At 35.0% G+C, this 22,960-nt stretch overlaps 1 protein-coding gene across 2 annotated transcripts in view; it reads right to left on the bottom strand.

The window, feature by feature from the left end:
- Immp2l (inner mitochondrial membrane peptidase subunit 2) overlaps positions 1-22,960 on the bottom strand; it is an 859,776-nt gene that overhangs the window by 633,952 nt on the left and 202,864 nt on the right. The window lies entirely within an intron of this gene.

The following is a 22,960-nucleotide window of genomic DNA, read 5'->3' as shown; positions in this document are numbered from 1 at the left end:
AAAATTAAATATTTTATTTTCATAGGTCAGTGATAGGGATTACATTAGTATTTCTAGCCCCAACTAAGTATTACATGGTAATGAATAGACTTTTCCATCAGTGCAAGGCAATTAATAATCTAGCCTATATAATCATTATGCAAATTTAACTGGTTTATATTGTAGACCTTATGACTTCAAACATCTGTTCAATACAAGTTTTTCTGATAATATATAAAGTTTCAAAGTGCATATCAGAGCATTTTATAGCATAATTATAATGTTATAGTTTTGTCCTTACTGGATAGGAAACTTTTAAGGTGTGACCTATAACAAAGTACTGAAGTTATTGCTTACCTCACCATCTGTCAATATATATTTTCACCTAAGATTATATAGGATTCATAGTCATATTAGAATATTATTCTCACACAATTTGGTGCTTAATTATATACATTAACATCACTTCTCTGAGATTACCAAACTCAGCATCATAAAAAATAAGAACTATAAAGAGCAAAAAGGAAATAAAAAGGTGGTCAAGTTGAAAAACATGTCACAAAGACTAAGCATTGACCTAATGGCGAAGCCCTGAGGCTTTCACATTCAGCCTGTAGTCTCATATTTCAAACACAATTCAAACAAACTAAAAATGTATTTCCCTTTTGACAAAATGGCATTCACTCATAACTTAAAAAAACCTTAAAACTTGTATGGAAATACAAAAGACCCTGGATAGACATATTAATCTCAATCATAAAAGGCAAGGCTGAAGGTATTTCAATATAGGACCTCAAACTATACTGTAGAGACATGCTAACAAAAACAGCACAGCTTCATGTGCCTCTTGGAGATTCTCATTTCCTCTTCAGAAGTCTCTGTTTAAGTCTTTAGCCCATTTTTTAAGGAGGCAGTGGTTTCTTTGAGGATTTGTTTTGGGGGAAATTAATTTTTTGAATTCTACCTATATTTTAGATATGAGGCCCTTGTCTGTTGTGTGGCCAGTAAAGATCTTCTCGCAAATTGTGGGCTTTCTATTTATCTTGCTAGCTATGTCCTTTGCCATGTAAAAGCTCTGCAGTTTGATGCAATCCCATTTGTCCAACCTTTTTTTGATTTGTTGTGTTTCTGGACCTTTATTAAGAAGGTTTCTACCTGTACCAAGGATCCCAAGTGTTTCTCCTATTCCTTCCTGCAGTGTTGTCAGGATATCTCACCCCAGTATGAATGGAAAATTAACAACAGATGCTGGAGAGGATGTGGCTAAAAGTCAACCCTACTAGACTAGTGATGGGAGTGTAAACTTGTTCAACCACTCTGGAAAGCAGTTTGGAGGTTCCTCAAAAGGCTAAACATAGAGATCCCCTATGACCCAGCAACCCTGCTTTTGGGCATTTACCCAAAGGATTACAAGCAATATCACACTAAAGCAACTAGCACAACTATGTTCATCACAGCAAAATTTACCATTGCTAAAATATGGAACCAATCCAGATGCCCCTCAGTAGATGAATGGATTAAGAAAATGTATACACATATACATATGTACATATCCAGAATGGAATTCTATGCTTCCATCAGAAAGAATGGCATTGCCCCCTTTGTAAGGAAATGGAAAGACTTAGAAAAAATTATATTAATTGAAGTGAGCAAGACTCCCAGAAATATAGAGTCTATGTTTTCCCTCATTGGTAATAATTAGTATATGTCCACAATAGCCCTAGCAGAAGATAACAATAGCTCAATAGCTAGTACATATGAACATATAAGATGATGCTAAGTGAAATGAACTCCAAGTTATGGAAATAAGTAGTTTATCAGTGTTGCTGTTTTTCAACTTGCCATATGAAATTATTCCTTTTTCTTTTGTCTTTCTTCTCCATGGTTTTAGCCCTGATGTCACTGTAACTGATGTTGATACTCTGGATATAGTATATATATTTATAGGAACTAGGGAAGGGAAGGGGAACATCAAAATGGACAGGCAAAGGGTAAACGGTGAACCAATACAACAACAATACTTACAAGAGAATATACTTTACACCAACTGTACAACTGGGGGGAGGGGTGAAGGCGGGAGAAAAATGAGGGAGGAGGTAACAAGTATGATAAGAAATGCACACTGCCTTATGTATGAAACCCTAACCCCTCTGTATATCACTTTGACAGTAAAATTTTTTTTAAGATTTAAAAAATAAATTTCATTAGACTAAAAAAGAACAGCACAGTACCAGCACTAAGACAAACACGTACTCTGTAGGGATTGAAATAGAAGACTTGGAAATAAACACAAGTACTGTCACCTGCCCAAAACACATTATGGAGCAAATAGAGCCTGTTTAACAAATGATAAGAAAGTAGGGCATCTACATATAGAAGACTCTCCCTTTCTCATCCTGTACAAAAGTCAACTCAAAATAAATCAATGACTTTACTATTAGATGTGAAACTTAGAAATACTAGGAGAAAACATAAGGAAAAACAATTAGAGATATAAGGATAGCAATGATTTCTAAGTAAGAATATAATAGCTCAGGAAATAATAATATAAACTGACAAACCAGATTGCATCAAACTAAAAGCTTCTGAACAGCAAAGGAAACAATTGCCAGAGTAGAAAAATAGCCTAGAGAAGTGGGGAAGATATTGGCCAACTTTTCATCTGACAGGCAGTTATTATAAAGATACATAAAGAAAAACAATTCAATTAGTAAAAGACCCAGTGATTTGAACATTTTTCATACTGAGATACAAAAGGCCAATGAAATGAGGAAAAAAATGTTCAGCATCTTTATCCATCATGGAAATGAAATTCCAAACTATATTGAGATTCCACTTACCATAAGGATGATTATCACCCACAAAATGAAAAACAACAAATATTGGCAAATGGTAGAGGGGAAAAAGCTCCTATACACAGATTTTAGAAGTTTAAGTTAGTGTAGTCTATATGGAAATCAATGTGGAGGTACACACACACACACACACACACACACACACACACACAACTGAAAATAGAAGTTTATATACTCCCCCTATACAACTACTGAGAGTATATTCAAAAGAATCAAAGGAAGTATATAATTAAGATACCAATACATCTGCTGTGAAACTACTCATAAGAGCCAAACTGTGAAATCAGATATCCATCAGTGAAGGAATGCATAAAGAAAAAGTATGACTTGTCAGGTCCAAGTGGCTCACACCCATAATTCTACCTACTCAACAGGTTAAATCTGAGGAACAAGGCTCAAAGTCAAGCTAGGCAGAAAATCTGTGAGAATATTATATTTGATTATGTTATTAAAGCTAGAAATAAAGGCATGACTCAAATGGTACAGAACCAACCATGAGTGAAAAGGTCAAGCAACAGCACAAGGAAGGCCCTGAGTTCAAGTCGCAGGATGCAAACAAAAAAAGATAAAAGAAAATGCAGTGTGTGGATACATAAATACATATATATATATATTTGCAATACATATTTATACATCTAGAAATACACACACATATATACATATACATATTGCATCTTACCTTTACCATGTAGCAATCTCTTTCCCCATCTCCACATGGAGCCATGAATGGGATACATCATCAGTACTATTTATGCTAGTCAATCCATATCTAACAATCATTAGGGATGTTGATAACTAAAATGTAACATGTGAATGAAAATTTCCTTTAAATGAATCTTAGACCCAAGTGTGAAAGCAATAATGATAAAATTTCAAGGCAAAAATTTCATAGTCTTTGGGGAGACAGGGACTCATTAAGAAGGGCCCCCATGTGAAAGGGCCCCAACACTGAAAGAAAAAAAATAGTCCAATTAAAATTCATCAAAAATTTAAATTTCTATTTTATAAATGACATACTTTTAAAAGTAAATATGTCAGCTCCCACATTCCCTTTTCCCCAGGCCCCTCTAGGGGGTAACAAATTGGACAAGTAATGTACTCACTACCTAACTTATGTAACTGTAACCCCTCGGTAATTCACCTTGACATTTTTTTAAATGACAATCAAAAAAATAAAAATGTCAGCTGTAATAAGAAGGTTATCATAATATACATATTTGACAAAGGAACATTTCCACAGTAGCGAAGCCTTATATAGCTCTGCAAGAAGATCCATTACCAGCTTAAATTATGGGCATCAAAAAATCAGGAAAATTCACCAATATGAAGATCAATAAGTATTTGGGAAGATATTCCACATCCTAATTCATCTTGAAAATAAATAAGACAACTGTATGATGCCAATATATGCCACTATTAGAGCTAACATTGAAAACTGCTGACAATAGACACACAAAAAAAGCATTTACCAAAAGGTTATAGGTGAATAGCAAATACGCCCTTGCAAGGATGTTCAACATCATTAGCCATTAAGGAAATGGCATTTAAAAACAAAATTAGACATTTTGAGCAACTACTAGAATGACTAAATACAAATTAATGACAATATCAAATGTTAAGAATGGAGAAATGACATAAATTATACATTTGCCAGTAAGAAATATAAAATTTTACAACCACTATAAAACAGTTTGGCATTTCTTAAGAAAAAAGATGAACAAAAAATAAATATATAATTAATGTATGACCCAGCACTCACTTACACCATCATTTATCCAAAATAAATGGAAACTCATTTTCATATAAAAGCATGCACATAGATATTTATAATAGCTTTTTCTGAATAATAAGTTAGAAACAAACAAAATGTCTTCAAGTGGGTGAATGCTTAAACATAATAGTACTATAGCCACACTACTCAGCAATAAAAGGGGAAAAAAACTAGTATCACAAATACACAGAGCATACCACCATTAGATACCCTAAGCATTACACTGAGTGAAAAAGTCAACTCCAAATGATTATATTCTGTCTGATTCCACTGATGTTTCTCAGGCTTTGACAAAAGTATGTCGAGGTCAGATGTGTGTTTTGCATGGTCAAGGCTCTAGGTTCAATCACCAGCACCAAAGGTGAGGTATGAAAACACAGAAGAAAAAAAATGGAGGGAAAGAAAGAAGGGAGAGAGGGGAGAGAGAGATAAAGAAAAAAAATAAGGAAAGAAAAGGAGAAGGAAGGGAGACAGGAAGAAAACAACAAAAGAGAAGCTTGGTACTTTCTGAATGCTTTGTCCAATTTCCCAATTTTATTTAATTTATGTGATATCAAAACTAAAGGTTTTGATAAACAAAATGATAAACATTGTTTTAGTCTGTTGATCTGACTTTTACAGATGTAATTAGAAGTGGCCGTTTCAGTGTGTATGTGTATGTAGTTCAGTGCAATTTATCACATGTAGACTTACATAACTACTACAGCAATCAAGATAGAGAATTCTCCCATAATCACAAAGATTCTCCATCCTAGCTTTTTAAATGTCTTATCCATGTCTCTTTGCTTCCTCCCCTATCTCTTGTCCACTCTCTTGTGAATCCTTAGCAAGTACTAATCTGTTCTACATCTCCACAAATTTCTTGCCTGGCTTCCATCCTTCCTTCTCTTTTCCCCACCCTTTCTTGCTTCTTGCTTTCTTTCCCTACTTCCTCCTCTCCTCCTTCCTTCCCTTTGTTCTTTTTTTATTCCTTCCTTTATTTTTTCTTTCCTTTTGGAAGTAGTAGAGATACAATGAGAAATACAATTAAAGGCAAATACTAGTGGATTATTAAATTCATACATACACATGAATACCAAATATGTTTTAGAAATACTCTCCATCATGTTCTTAAATGAGTTATTATAATATCAATCCTTAACAGTTGTCATTATATCATATCATTAAATTTAAAACTAGGGCTGGGGATATGGCCTAGTGGCAAGAGTGCTTGCCTCGTATACATGAGGCCCTGGGTTCAATTCCTCAGCACCACATATACAGAAAACAGCCAGAAGTGGCACTGTGGCTCAAGTGGCAGAGTGCTAGCCTTGAGCAAAAGGAAGCCAGGGACAGTGCTCAGGCCCTGAGTCTAAGGCCCAGGATTGGCAAACATAAATAAATAAATAAAACTAGATGAGGTAGCAAGCAAATAGCTGGTATATACGAACTCACAACTATTCACAACTGAGAGTGATTGCAACTGATAGTGGAAACCACTAAATTACTATTCATCTTACTTAATTCCGAATGCCTGGCTATGTCTTAAGTGGTCTGGTAATCTAAAAACAGAACAAATAATTTTTTAGATTCAAAATAAAATTAATATAATTATCATAATATCAAAGAGCAGTTTGTCATTTGGTGGAATATATACAAACCTATTAGGTTTTTGTACAAAACAAAACAAAACAAAAAACCTCAGAGCTTCAGAACTGGATGAAAAGAAATGAGAGCTTTTCTACTAAAACAAAAAAGGTAGTTCCTGTTAAATAAGTTTTCAAAATAGAATCCTGCAGCTACCAGGCAAAAAGACTTGCATTTCTTCTGTTTACACCCAAGGTTTTATAGGGCCTACAATAAAGAGAAAGGGGAACCAAAATATTAACAGAATTCTGTGAGCTCAAATAAGCTACATTCTTACTGGCAAAATCAGTTACTGCAAATAAATAGGAAAATGAATGATTTCAACAAGTCTTTGAAGTAAAAGCTGAATGGCTCTTAGTGGGAAAACATTAGAGCAAAACTTACTTTGAAAGAGAAAATATTGAGATGCCTATAGACGTATAGGCATCACCAGCATTCTCACTTGAATGGTTCTTAGTTGAAGAGACACTGGCCCTCTGGGATCAGGTCACAGACCTGTGCAGAATTGAAAGCTAGTAACAAGTAAAACAACCTAAGAAACTTATGAGTAACATCCTGCACAGAATACCCAGAGGGATTTGTTTGCAGCTTTGCAGAGATCTTCACTCCTGTCTGCACAGTTAGAATCGCCTGAAAGTTTTTTTCTGAAAAATACAAGACAAATCCTACTACTTAAACCAGAATTACTACGGCTGGCAGCCACCATTCTCAACAGATCACAGAAGTAATGAAAGGTTTTTCCTTAAACTTTTAATTCTTGAGATTTCAGTTATCACATGTAATTTTTTTTTGCTTTGCTTTTTTTCTTCTTTATTGTCAAAGTGAAGTACAAAGGGGTTACAGTTTCATATGAAAGGCAAGTACATTTCTTATCCAACGTGTTACCTCCCATCACATGTAATTTTAAGAAATAATATGACATAGTGTCTGTCCAAATTCTCCCAGTGGTGACATCTTAAAAATAAATCTTTAATACTAAACTACACTGAATTACAATTTTTGGCAATTCTCTGTCACCAAGTAAATTCCTCCTGTTGTCCTTTCATAAGTACAGTCATCTTCTTTCTCCATCCCTAACTCTTGGTCCTAAGTCTCATGATAACAGATGATCTTATTACATCAATTTGTCATTGCAATTATGTTATATAAATGGAATCATTCTGTATGTGACCTTTAAAGATTGGTTCCCTAACTGAAGGTAATTCCCTGGAGAATCAGTCATTTTGTGTATCATTCCTTTCCATAGTATACATGTGTCATAGTTTATTTAACTAGTCACACTGAAGAACATCTGGCTTATTACCAGTAAAGCTGAGATTTACTTTCATGTAGGAGTTTTTGTGTGAACACAAATTTTCACATCTTTGGGATAAACATTCGAGAGCAAGCATTGGGTGATATGGCAAATCCATGCTTAGAATGAGTAACTGACACACTGTTTTCCAGGAAGGCTGTACCATTGTATACTCCTGGTGATATATGAGCCACCCGATGTTTTTGCATTCTTAAAGCACTTGCTATTGTTACTTTCTTATTTTCATCATCTCTCTTTGGGTAGTAATAAATCATTGTGCTTTAGTTTGTTTCACTAGGGGCTGATCTTTGCCATCTATACATCCTTTTCATGTGGAATGATCCTTTTGGGGTTTTGTCCTAGTTTTAAAAAGATTGTTTGGATTTCTGCAATTAAACACAGAATTATTTGTATATTATGGATTTTTAAATATAATGAAATCTTCAGGATCTAGGGAAAAGCAAATAATTCATAAGACTTGAAACCAAAAACATAATCCATAGGGAAAAAAACTGACAAATTTGACTTAATTTGTTTTATTAATAAAAGACTGACAAGTTTGATCTAATTTGTTCTGTGAAAGAATCCTGTCAGGACACTGGGAAGATAAACTAGACCCTGGGTTAGTACTCAATAGCATGACCAGCCTCTGTGTTTGTTCTTTGATCACTTCTTAAGAAACGCCAATGGAATGCTCTTCAGCCAATTCTTCACAAGTTTGCTTCTTGTCATCAACTCTAGCTTATATGTTACCTCCTTTAAAAATACTTCCTTGATTGCCCACATTACCCCATCATTCAAGTTGAATCCTCTATAAATTTTCTTACTTCTTTTGTTGTTGAGCTGTCTCTCTGACCTCCAGAACAAACAAGTATCAGTCTGAGATGAACAGGGTCTATTGCTTATTCATTATTGTATTGTTTATTTTTGTAGGCCTAGCCCACAGAGCAGGTCTTCTCAGAGTGGAAACTTAATTAGTATTTGCTTAATTCATGTTAGTGCTTTCCTTACTTAATATTAATATTTTCAAAAAAATAAGTCTACTACAAGATACAGCATAAATTACAACTATTGCACTAACAAATAGATCTCCTCCTCTCTCTCTCCCTCACTTCCCTACCCTCCTATCTTCAGTCTCTTCACTCCCTCCAGTTACATATACATATATACATACATGATTATTCAATGCTCACAATAACTCTAGAAGGTGCTATTACTAAACACATGTTATATATGGGGAAACTGAGTCACAAAGACATCTAATAACCTAGCCAAAGTTATATATCTGCAATATTCATCACACTAAAGAAAGAAAAAAAAGACTGAAATGAAGGGTGTATTCTTGGTTTCTTTTTTCTCATTGACTTTACAATAAAGGTTATGACAACTGTCAAAATCATTATTGTGGGGATCCTAGAGCCCTGTGGAGTATTTGCTTAGTGCATGTTAGCTGTTTAATTCATGACTGGCTGCAGGAGATTTGACAGGGGTTTTAATGATACCAGTGAAAAACGTGTGTGTGTGTGTGTGTGTGTGTGTGTGTGTGTGTGTGTGTGTGTGTGTGTGTGTGTGTTTGGCCTTCTGCAAGCAAGAGACTGCAAGAGATGGAAGGAGTCGCTGTATTTACTTTGTCTCAGTGATTTCTGACATCTTGAAACTATTAGAATATGTCTATCTCAGGACTGCCTGGTTTCTTATTACCTACCTCTTGGAATGTGCCATTTTGTTTCTTTTCCCCAAACTATCTTAAGATACACTGAGCCAATTTGAACTTACAAAGCAGAGGTTGGGGACAGACTAGAGGGCTTTAACCACGCCTGTTGGTTAAACCATTTCTCGCACATAGTGGTATTGCAATATTACATAATATTAAAGAGAAGAACACTGCATGGGAATTTCTTCATCCAATGCTCCATTGTCTTCTGGTTGGAACCGCTACCTTATTAGCTAGCACTTTTTATTTGGTTATTACAAACTCTGTTCCCAAAGAAAAATACTGCCACATCAGGAAATTATGACGAAAAACTCATCATAAAGAGAGTTCCCCAATGTGGCAGATTACTGACATAATAACTAGAGCTAGAATATCCCTAGCTTTGCAATAGGGAATCCCCAGGAGAATATTCATTAAAAAATTTTTCAAACATATTATTCTACTAACCCAAAGATATTTCACTGCACTGTCTACTATGCCCCTGCCCTTAAAACTCTAGAAAGTAAATCATGGCCTTATTCAATTATCAAGTATAATTCTGAAATTGCACAGGTATCTAACACACAAATGTTTTAAATCCCCAATGAATGTCTAAGTATACATTTCTCACAATAGCCTTGCTCTGCTATAGGTTTCTTTGAAGTGTGTTTGACTAAGAAGTCTCAAAAATTAAAACAGTATTTATTATTTATAGTTAAGTTTATCATTATAAGTACTAGTAAATATAAGGAATGTGTAAAGCATGAAGTACTCTTTGCCATTCCCTTAAGAGGAAATCACATAATAGTCAGATTAATAAACATTCTTTAAGTATTCTAAGAGACACCCTTTCTATTTGTGAGGAATCAGCATGAAGTTGATTCTTTAGTTCTTTGAAAGTGCACCAGATCCTTTCCAGGAATAACAATGCCACAAAGAACAACTGTTCAAAACTCAGTAGACCAATTTTGACTAATAACAAAGCCAAAAGAATATAGGCTTCAAAAATTGTGCATATTTTAAAAATGAAACACACAAAAAAAAATTTCAGCAACTCTACTGGAGTTCATCAAAGATTTCATAATAGAGACAGGTCACCACATCCTGTGCAGTATAAAGAATAGAATAGAAGAAAAAAATAGGATAGAATCAGTCTTTAATTCCATAATCCCAAAATAGCATTGGCAAGAACAGAGTAAAATAGTCTACTAAACATCTAACAGTGAGTTCTACAAGAAAATGGGGGAAAAAGTTTATCTCATACAGTAATTGAGAGATTACTGCATCAAAAAGAAAATGAATTCCCATATATTACTAACTTCATACTCCAAAATGAATTCGAGAAACTAATTACTCAAAAACGAAGAATTGCCTTTGGGAAATGCTGCTGCCTAAAGGGATATACTGGTCAACGCTTGTTTAAATTATTATCATGAATTAAACTAATGAGATGATGAAGACATTGCTAACCAAAGAAAGGCTCCCTGAAATGGTAGCCTTGCCATTTCTGTCACAGGATGAAAAATCAATGTCCAAATAACTTGTGCAGCTAAGACTTTTATAGAAAATAAATGTCACAGTATTTATGGAGCTAGTTTTTCCAAAGCAAAAATATACTAATTGTGGTAAAGTAGAGAATGAGATCAATAGTAAATATTGTACTCCAAGTGGAAATTAAAGTAATGCTCTGCTAATAATTGGGAATGATAAAATATAACATCCAGTCTTTTTAGAATATTAGGAGCAGATGGAAACAACTTCACTATATAAATTTATATAAAAATATTATACAGGCCTTGGAATATGGCTTAGGAGTAGAGTGCTTGCCAAGCATGTATGAAATCCTGAGTTTGATTCCTCAGCACCATATAAGTAGAAAAAGGCATAAGTGATGCTGTGGCTCAAGTGAAAGAGTGCTTGCCTTGAGCAAAAAGAAGCCAGGGACAATGCTCAGACCCTGAGCCCAAGCCCCAGGACTGGCAAAAAAAATATTATACACATAGGTACACACGTATACAGTACGGAAAAATAATCTAGCTGGACATATTTTGAAACTACAGTTAGAAATGTGAGTGATACAGTGTAAATATTTTTTCTATTTTTCTTTAAAAAGAAAACAATGCACTTGAAAAACCACCTACAAGTTATCTACCAAAACATTTTAAAGCAAAAGAAAAAGGAGGGGCTGGGGATATGGCCTAGTGGCAAGTGTGCCTGCCTCATATACATGAGGCCCTGGGTTCGATTCCCCAGCACCACATATACAGAAAATGGCCAGAAGTGGCGCTGTGGCTCAAGTGGCAGAGTGCTAGCCTTGAGCAAAAAGAAGCCAGGGACAGTGCTCAGGCCCAGAGTCCAAGCCCCAGGACTGGCCAAAAAAAAAAAAGAAAGAAAGAAAAAGGAATCTGAAAATATGACTACTAAAAAGAGCCTTTTCCAGTAGGAAGGCAGCTTCTGAGGTCACATTCTAGTTAATAACAAATAAGAGAACTCTTTAATAATTATAAGAATATGTACATATTCAAATTGAAAGGTAGATAGTTACAGAGAAGAAAGATGATAAATAAGTACATAAGCCATTAATAGATACATAGATAAGAAAAACAGATGATAGATATAGACACAATAGATAGACTTGAAGATATAAAAGAATTTACTTTCAAAACCTGTGACATTGAACCAGGTTCCAGACCTTGGGCCTCAAACAAACAGCTCCCATATAAGATTATCACTGTTGTCCAAGACACTACTACCATGCTGTTTTTTATATCTGCAATGCTTTTTGTTTGTTTTTGTCAGTCCTGGGCCTTGGACTTAGGGCCTGAAGCACTGTCTCTGGCTTCCTTTTGCTCAATGCTAGCAGTCTACCACTTGAGCCACAGCGCCACTTCTGGCCGTTTTCTATATATGTGGTGCTGGGGAATTGAACCCAGGGTTTCATGTATACAAGGCAAGCATCTTGCCACTAGGCCATATTCCCAGCCCCTATATCTGCAATGTTTTACACAAAACTGACTTAAGAATGAGGTGAAGCAGTTTCTGAGGAAAATTGTAGGGTAGAAAAGAAATTGGTAAAAATTATCAGAAACTTCAAATATGCAATAAATCTTTATCATGAATGCAAAGTAAGATGACCCAATTTCACAAGGATAATGGGATAGCACTATTTAAATAAAACTTAGGATCAACGTATTTGTAATGACTATCTTTGAACTATATATTTAAGTCCATTTTGTACTCTAAATTTTCTACAGTATTTATAATTTTAATAATTAGAGTTCTGAAGCACAGAAAGTTCTCTCCATGACAGGATGGTGCTGTGTCTGCAGGTCATTATAAACCTCTCTGCATCGCAAACTGCACATCACCAAGCAGGAGCCTCATACAAACCATGGCCTTGGGTAAGTGATGACCTAGTGTTGATGACTCATGGTAACAAATGCATGATGCTGGGAGGGGTACTAAGGCAGAAAGGTTGTGCATGTGTAGGAGCAGGGTGAACAGGGAGTAAATCTGGTGTATCAGGCTAAATTTTGCTGTGAACATAAAACCGTTGTAAAAAATTAAATAATTGGAAAAAATCTAGCATAGAAGCTAGATGTGAGCCACTGGCTCACTAGCTAATCAGGCTGATATCTGAGGATCACAGCCCAGGCAAACAAATCTGAGACTCTTATTTCAATTAACCAAGAAAAAGCCACAACTGATGGTTTGGCTCAAGTGGTAGAGGTCCAGCCTTAAGCAAAACGGCCAAGACCAACTATTGAGTCCAAATCTCAGTACTTGCAGGAAAAAGAGAAAATATGTAGTGCAAATTTGCTAGTACTTACATAGTTATCTATGAAAACAAATTATATTGTCATAAAGAAATATTTAAACACCCTTCATTTTCTATATGAGATCACATTATGATGGAGGTGGGGGTGGGATGCAAGTTAATCCAGAGAAGAATGCTGTTAGAGTTTCTAAGATGGGTAAAGAATGTGTTAACTGTAAGAAATATTCTCAAAAGAAAAGAAATATCTCTGTTAAATATGTTTTTTGTTTGTTTGTTTGTTTTTTTTGCCAGTCCTGGGCCTTGGACTCAGGGCCTGAGCCCTGTCCCTGGCTTCATTTTTGCTCAAGGCTAGCACTCTGCCACTTGAGCCACAGCGCCACTTCTGGCCATTTTCTGTATACGTGGTGCTGGGGAATTGAACCCAGGGCCTCATGTATACGAGGCAAGCACTCTTGCCACTAGGCCATATCCCCAGCCCCTGTTAAATATGTTTTTAAGCTCTTAGTTACCATTTCATTCCACATTTCCCACATAAATATTGGAACAAAATGGGGGAAGAAATAAGCCACATACCCATCATATTTAAATTATGTCACAAGAAATACATGTATTTCATGATATATTTTTGACAGTATTTGGGTTTGGGTTTTGAATTTAGAGCTTCATGCTTCCTAGGCAGGTGTTCTGACACTTGAGGCAAGAGCCCAGCTTTCTTTTGCTTTAGTCATTTTTCAGATAAGATATCACAGTTTTGAATGAGCCAGTTTTTGAGGCAGCAATTTCTAGGTATATAGCATCCTGTATAACCGAGGTTACAGCAATGAATGGCCTCAGCCCACTCCTCTGCGGAAATAAGGTCTCAATAAGACTCGTAACAAATTGGACTCAACTGCCACCTCCTAAGTGCTAGAGTTAAAGGTATGTAGCATTATACTTGGATAAAATTTTAAACTTAAAAACATTTATTTTAAAATAAGAAGCTAAAAACGAATTAGTATTTAATATTACTAATATTACTTAAAATGTTGCTGTTTATTTTGTTCTTATTTCAGTAGTATTTATCATTATTACCAAGTCACTGAGTCTAGATTTTTTAGTACCATTCCTTGGAATGTCACTGCTTACTTTTATAGTAAACGTGCATGTGGCATATTATAAAATACAACTAGGCAAAATCTATGATTACCTTCACCCCAAAGGGCAAAAGAGATTCTACAGATACCTCCTGAACCTATACATGATATATGTAATATGTAAACCTTAACTTTGTATGAAAACTTATATACCTGCAAGAAATGTAATTGCACAAACAATAGTTAATTTAAGAAATAACTTCAGGGCTGGGGAATATAGCCTAGTGGCAAGAGTGACTGCCTCGGATACACGAGGCCCTAGGTTCGATTCCCCAGTACCACATATACAGAAAACGGCCAGAAGTGGCGCTGTGGCTCAAGTGGCAGAGTGCTAGCCTTGAGCGGGAAGAAGCCAAGGACAGTGCTCAGGCCCTGAGTCCAAGGCCCAGGACTGGCCAAAAAAAAAAAAAAAGAAATAACTTCAGCCAAGAAATTTCCTGCATTTTTTTTTACCATATTCGTAATTCACGTTGTCTTTATTCTTTGAAAAGATTGTTTTCCTATGGGAAAATGTTTCTTGTTTGTTGCCATTACACTTGTACCTAAATTTGGAAATAGTCATGCCAGGCTTGACTTTCAGAGAATCTGAACAAATGCATAAACATGATGGAACATGTAAAGCAACACTGCTCATTTGAGGAACTAGAGATGCTGCCTGGGTGTCTAAAGTCCACACTGCATTCCTGTGTCTCTGTATTTTATCTTTCCAGTCTGAACTGTATGCATTGCCCACAAGAAGACTCTTACATTCGCCAGAGAAAAGAAAGAGCCCAAACTAAAAGCACACGTAAAATCTAGACATAATAGTGTTCATGTCTAGATGTAGGGGTAGGGTGAATGTGGCCGATCTCTGTGTGTTGGGCCAAATTTTGCTGTGAACATGAAGTTGTTATAGCAAGTAAAATAACTGACAAATCTCTGGCATAGAAGCTAGGTGCCGGTAGCTCACCTCTATAATCTTAGCTAGTCAGTAGGCTGATATCTGAGGATCACAGTTAGAAGCCATCCTAGGCAAAGATGAGACTCTTGTTTCCACTATCCAGCAAAAATGAAGAACTTGAGGTTTGTTTAAAAATATCTGAAAATATTATTCATAAACATGAAAGTTAAATAAATGTATAATGGGATATACATTTAAAGTATAAAGTTTGATACAAAGACAAAATAACAGATAACAGTCTTCCAGATGATGTAAGAGTCTGAAAGATGAGCAGGGAGACATTGGAGATGGAAAGGAGTACAACAAAAACCACTTAGCTTTTATTGAAGCATCCTCAATATCTGGGCAAGGAGAATTAAAACAGTCTCTACACAGAAACAAAATGGTAAGCCTGATAATGCAAAGTAGAGTACCACAACTTTAAAACATCTGACTTTTCCTGAACAATCTTATTTTAATGGTACCATCATATAAGAGGAAGAAAATTACATGAGGTCAATGATAAAAAAAAAAATACTTCTGTCACAAATTTTGAAACATAACACTATAATGAAAAAAAAAATTCCCGGGAGAAAATTAGAGAGAAAAGATATATTCTTCAATAATTTGTCTTGTCCTAGATTCATAAGAATATCCTGCGCTTTTGCAAATTGCTTCCCATTTGCTAAGAGCCATTCTTTCATGCCAGCTTAAAATAAGCAAAGATTACACAAGTACCATGTGCCATCCTAAATAAGGAAATGGAAAAAACAAGTACAATATGGTATTTAAGCAGCTGTGTGAAGAAACTGGTTAAAACGAGAATCATCTTTCAGCTGAGCTTGTTATGTTTCACTCTGCTAAATATAAACTAGGGCATCATTAAATTAACAACTGATTTGGAGATTAAAGCACAGGGCCCCACCTGAAAATAAATTTAATAAACAAACTAATTCTTGAAATGCTTGTGAAATTGTCATAATTTAGGGTTGGGATTTTCAAGAAAGAGGGAAAAACTGCAGAAATAATTCAATCTCTATACCAATCAAAAGTCAAAATTGTTTTCATTATTTGTGATTTTTTGAGTGAATTGACAAATGTACAACAAATAACACATTTGTAAATACCCTAGCAAGAGTTTTACACCCAAAAATCATTGAAGTTTATGGCAAAAGTCAATCTTTGGGGAATAAAGAAAAGTAAATATTATATGGCCTGTCTAGTTGAGCATTACAAGTAAATGAACTTGAGCAAGTTGATAACATAGAAGGTAAGTCTATGCTCAAAATAATTTTGTTCTTAACGATCCACTGAGTACCACTGAGCACATTAGAAGTTAATTTACCATGTGGATGTGGTATCTGACTGATCAAAGAATCAATGCTACTTGGGTCAGTCACTACTTTCCATTATGTGAGAGATTTTTATTTTTTCATAAAATAAATTAAAAATTTGGGTAAAACATATAGTTAAGAAAATAAATGCATGCTTTTAAAATCATTATGCTACATAAATTTATTTATAGCAAATATTCTGTAAGTAGAGTTCATGAACCCTTCCCCCAAGCTGGAAGTTCATTAGATAGAGTTTAAGACATGGGCCTTTAACCTTTAATTTTACTTTTTTTGTTAATTTTAATTTATTTCCATTATGAATGTAGGCAACCTCAAAAAATTAAATTTCTCCAAAACAAAAATCTCAAAGAACCAATTGGGGGGCTTGGGATATGGCCTAGTGGCAAGAGTGCCTGCTTCATATACATGAGGCCCTGGGTTCGATTCCCCAGCACCACATATACAGAAAATGGCCAGAAGTGGCGCTGTGGCTCAAGTGGCAGAGTGCTAGCCTTGAGCAAAAAGAAGCCAGGGACAGTGCAAAAAGAAGACAGGGACAAGCCCCAGGACTGGCCAAAAAAAAAAAAAAAAATTGGAAATAATTAGTACAGGTTTAGGCAATTCATAACAGAGCGTCACAAGGCCCAATAGCTATACCCTTATGAACACATAAGATGATGCTAAGAGAAATGAACTCCATGTTGTGGAAACAATTGTTATATCACAGTTGTAACTACTTTCAATGTCCTATGTTTATCTGTAGCTTCTATTATTGATGATGTTCTTGTATCACCTTCCTGTGGTTGTACCTACACTATCGCTGTAATCTTATCTGAGTATATTGGAAACAGTGTTTATGGGTATTGGAAGTAGGAAATTCAAAGGGAATACCAAATTTGAGAGACACAGGGTAAAAAAAGAGAAACAACTACAAAAGCAATACTTGCAAAACTGTTTGTTGTAAGTGAACTGAACACCTGGGGGGGGGGAAGAGGGGAGGGAGGGGGGTATGAGGGACAAGGTAACAAACAGTACAAGAAATGTATCCAATGCCTAACGTGTGAAACTGTAACCTCTCTGTACATCAGTTTTATAATAAAAACTTTAAAAAAAAAGTAAAATAGGTAATAAAAAAAAAACAGAACCAATGGCCCCCTCAACAAATGTGCTAAAGACCTAAAAAGAGAGTTCTCTGAAGAGGAAATGAGAATGGACAAGAGACACATGAAGAAGTGTTCAACATCACTAGCCATAAAATAAATGCAAATAAAAACAACACTGAGATTACACCTTGCCCAGTGAGACTGTCCATTATCAAGAAAACTAATAATAACAGATGTTGGAGGGGATGTGGCCAAAAGGGAACCCTACTACACTGTTGAATGGGAGTGTAAACTTGTTCAACCATTCTGGAAAGCAGTATGGAGTTTCCTCAGAAGGCTAAACATAGAGCTCCCCTATGGCCCAATAGCCCCACTTGTGGGCATCTACCCAGAAGATTACAACCAAGACCACACTAAAGCCATCAGCAGGACAACTATGTTCATCGCAATACAATTTGTCATTGATAAAATATGGAACCAACCCAGATGCCCTTCAGTAGATGAGTGGATCAAGAAAATGTGGTACACACAATGGAATTCTATGTCTCTATCAGAAAGAACAATGCTGCCCCATTCCTAAGGAAATGGAAGGACTTGGAAAAAAATTATACTAAGTGAAGTGAGCCAGACACAAAGAAACATGGACTATGGTTTCCCTCATAGGGAATAATTAGTACATGTCTAGGATAATCATAGCAGATCACAATAGCTCAGTAATTATGCCCGTATGAACACATAAGATGATGCTAGGCGAAATGAACTCCAAGTTATGGAAACAAGTGCTTTATCATTATTGTAGTTATTTCCAACATGCTTTGTGAAACCATACCCTTTTTTTTCCTCTCATATTCCCTTCCCATGTTTTACCCCTCCTATCACTGTAACTGATCTTAGTACCCTGGATATTGTATATATAGTCTATGGGAACTAGGGAAGAGAAAGGGAATAGCAAAATCAAGAGACAAAGGATAAAAAGACGAACCATTGCAATAGCAATACTTCCAAAACCATTTGGTGTAAACCAGCTGTACAACTCAAAAGACAGAGAGGGAAATGGGGGGGGGGGGGGGGAGGAGGCAGAGGAAAATGAGGGAGGAGGTAACAAGTTGGATAAGAAATGTACTTTCCTTACTTATGAAACTGTAACCCCTCTGTACTTCACTTAAACAATATAGAAAAAAAGAATGTAGGCAACAAATTACAGTAATATTAGTATCTGTTACAAAAAATTGATATTATGAACTAGTTACATTCACCAATGTCACCAAAATTGTAGTATCTATTAGAATTGTATTTACATCATATTATTAATTCTGTATCTAACAGTACTAGTGGCTCTACTTCAATTTAATGTATTCCTATAATTATCCTATGAATTTATTTTCTGCATTTAAAATCCACATGCCTATAATTCAGGATATTCAATATTTCAGATTCTAATTATCTAGAAAATCAAGATATATCATCTAAAAATAGTTGGTTTTTATATGAATGCAAATAACCAATTAATTAGCTGAGAAAATGTTCTACAGGTATACAATATGTGATTCTGAATTGCTCCTATAATTGGCTAAATGATATGTCATACAGTAGCACTTTTAGATCACATCTTAAGAAATGAAAGACTGATTAGAGGGATAAGACAAGGAAAACAAAATTGGTTAGAAAGCTCTCCTAGTGCAAGATAACAGAATCAAGCATGAGAACAATTAGTATGGTCTTCAATGTCCACTTTCAGAGACAAATGTCTCTACCAAAATTAAAGAAAAAATTATTTATAGGAATTTCTAAGCAAAATATGGAGGCATAAAGAACATAATTATAAATAGTACCTAATAAAAAGCATTTTCAAATAGTCTGGAGTATATTTTAGATATATTTGCCTATTTTGTTGTCAAACCAAATTTACTGTCTTTTCAATATTCTATCATTTTAATTTTGTCACATAATATGCCAGAGCGACACAGATTACCTAAAACAACTAGTAGTTGCTTAAAATAAACTGGGAAAATATTTTAAAATAAGAGAGCATAAACAAATGCAGCAGTGATACTCACTAGACACTATGTTGAAAATGAACTATACAACTTGTAGGTGAGGACAGAAGGGAAAACCTGGGAGAGAGGGAGGAAGGGGTGACACTGTTCAAAAAGAAATATACTCATTATTTAACTTATGTAACTGTAACCCCTCTTTAAAATAACAATTACACACACACACACACACACACACACACACACACACACACACACACACAAAACCAAATCCCACCTATGGAAAACTTAAGAAATAATACCCTGCTATTAAAGTGGCCCTCCCTTAGAAAACCATTGACTTTTATTTCATGATAAAAGGCGATCATTTGTAACACTATCACAGTTTATTTTATTTTATTTTATTTTGGATTTTTTGAGGGGTTTTTTCTGTTTTTTCTTCTTTATTGTCAAACTGAAGTGCAGAGGGATTACAGTTTCATATGTAAGGCAAATACATTTCTTATCCAACTTGTTACTTCCTCCCTCATTTTTCCCCAGTCTCCCCAATCCCCACTTCAGTTGGTTTACAACAGTTGGTTTTGTAAGTATCGTTATTGCAATGGCTTGTCTTTTTTTTAATTTTTTTTACAGTTTCATACGTTAGGCGATGGACACATTTCTTGTACTATTTATTACCTCCTCCCTCATTCCCCCCTCCCCACTCGCCCTTTCACTCCCCCTTTCCAATGACAGTGATACTTTTCAGTTACAATCAACATTTCTGTAATAAAACTTTTTAAATTTCTCTGCAAATGTTGTGCATCTGGAAAGGTTGAAATAAGTTAGTTGTATAGTATGTTGTCATATGGGTTTTTTTTCTTTTAAGAAAAATATTAACTAGGCAGTTATATTTTAAATCTACACTTAAAATGAAAGGTTTTTTAGAAAAATAACTGTTGCTGAGCTACTTGAACACAAATCACTGTACATAGCTATAAAATAATTCTACTACCTAACAGATGAGTTTAAGATAATTTAGTTATAAATTAGGACTGTAGAGTGCTTCTTATATACATTTGGAATGTGGAAATAACAGTTTTCTGAAATCAACTGTTGAGTAAATATATTTGTTTACTCTTCTCAACATGCAGTTTTACTCAGCCTTCACTGAATAATTTTTTAGTCTGATAATTATCCAAAAGATATCTGTATCAATTGTATCTGTTAGAATTACTTTAAATTCTGTCCACATGTCACAATAGCCATTGAAGAAAACAGCTCCCTCATATAATCACTGTCACCAGAAGATTACCAGGTCTTAAGAGAACAATATTTTAGACTTGAATAGTCTAAGTAAATGCTACCAAATATGTCTGTGGAAAGGAAGAATGAAAGCATGCTTATACTTTCACGACTTTGTAGAAAGTCATTTGTAATCATGTCACACTCCACGAAGGGCTGAGAGCATTCTTTTCTCAACTCAAGCATCCAGAGGTCTGATTTTGTTCAGCAATATCAAGTCATGACCCTGATGTATTATACCACAAAGAGCATGGTTAAAGTCCTCATAACACTAAAAGCCACATCAGCACAAGTAAAATATCCTCAAAACTAATGTGTCACATACATATTATAGACTTCCAGGGTGATACAATGTTATTTACAGAACTGTAAAAAATTCATAGTGCAGCAGCTCCAAACAGGGCTCCTTTTGGTGAGTTGCCCAGATTGAGGTAGGAGGTAGAAGCTGAGTCAGAAAAGAATGGTAGTCAATAAAGAATCAAAATCTTGGTCAATCATCAAATTTTCAGAGTTCACTGTCCGAAAAAGTAGACCTCAAAAAAAAAATCCATTCAAATAGGGAAAAATATATTCTGTATGGATAGTTTTATTTTAGGAAAAAGATGGTTCCATTTCCAACATTAGCAATTAAAAACCTATGATTTTTCTAGACTGCTAAGACAGTATATAGTACACAAAAGGAAATCAATTAAAGAGAGACTGTATTATTAACTGAAAATATACCTTTGAGTGCATTTTCATGCAGTGCTCAAGATCTATAATTAAGGGATAACTAATGGCTCAGGTGTCATATTTTACAGAAAGTGACAATAACTTTATAGCAAAATTATTTCTGTTTTTTTTATATTTTAGGAACTCATTCTCCATTCCTAACTGCTCATTTCTGTATATTTCAAAGTATTAAGAGCTCAAGAAGAAAATAAATGATACTCTTATCTTCACATCAACCTCAATCCTGGGCAAACATCTGCTCAGACAGAGAAGACAAGTTACGTCACAGCAGCCATGTACCATGTGAGGCTACAGTGCAAGATCACAGCTGGGCTGCAGCCTTGTGCCATGGAGAATACCTTGTTGTACCGTGACTCAGCAAAAAAGCTACTTAAAAATAAATCTGAATGAATTTAAAGCACCAAACTGTGTTAGATAAAATCATACTTAAGATACAGACAGTCTTCTTAAACCATTTGGGGTTCCTTATAACACGTAGGCTCAAAATCCTTAATGTAGCCTACAAAATCCTTCCTCATCTGTGTTTTCATGCTCGATCTCTTACCACCCCTACTTTTCAAACCCAACAAAACAATTCTTGTAAATATTCAATTGACAGTCTCAACACCAGAATCTATGCCTTTGTATCCTATCACAGGTAAATTCAAATAACAATCCGGGAAACTTCCTTGCACCTCTCATTTGTCCAGGTGACCCAGCTCTTTTCTCCAAAACACCCTATGCTTACAGTTATATTATGTTTGGAATTTTTGTAGGATTTTTTTCTCATTTCCTCTCTCTCTGCTACAAAATCCTTAAATTCAAGCAACCTTATTCATATTTGTATTACAGTTACTAAGCCAATATTCAGAACAAATGAGGTTCCCACTAAATGTTTTCTAAATAAACACAGACATAAAGAGAATGGCTTGATGGTATGTAAATCATGTTGTCTTGTAGAAAAATATAGCCACCAAAATGTATATGAACTATGAAGTAAATACTCTCAAAGTCTGCCAAAGAAAGAATTAACACCTAAGAGTTTTTCAGAAATCCTAGGACAGTTGTAGAACATCAGGGAAATTTATTGACAAACTACAGAATCATGTTTGCTTTCCACCTGAGTCCTTTTTTTCTCTCCAAAATACTAAGAAGCACATGTCCACTGTGAAAGTTTAAGTCAGTGCCCAGTTGGATCAGTATGAAAAGACTAAAAGTCCATTGAAAGAAAAAGATTTTAATCAAAATTCTGCCTCCTTACATAACTTAATCATCACACACTGATTAAATAAATGACTATAAAGAATGTCTTCTGAATGCTCCTAAAAACCTTACAACTGGTCTGACAGATCTCTACTTTGAGATAATGTACTTAATGAACTAAATTAAATGCTCAACTGCAAATAAAATAAAACAAAATAAAAACCTTTCCTTTCTAAATTACTTCACACTCAGGGTGAGATTTTCAGATACGTGTGATGCATTT

Source organism: Perognathus longimembris, chromosome 2 (genome assembly GCF_023159225.1).
Source record: "Perognathus longimembris pacificus isolate PPM17 chromosome 2, ASM2315922v1, whole genome shotgun sequence".
Taxonomy (NCBI): domain Eukaryota; kingdom Metazoa; phylum Chordata; class Mammalia; order Rodentia; family Heteromyidae; genus Perognathus; species Perognathus longimembris.
Note: the sequence above shows the minus strand (reverse complement) of the source record. Positions and strands in the feature narration are given on the sequence as shown.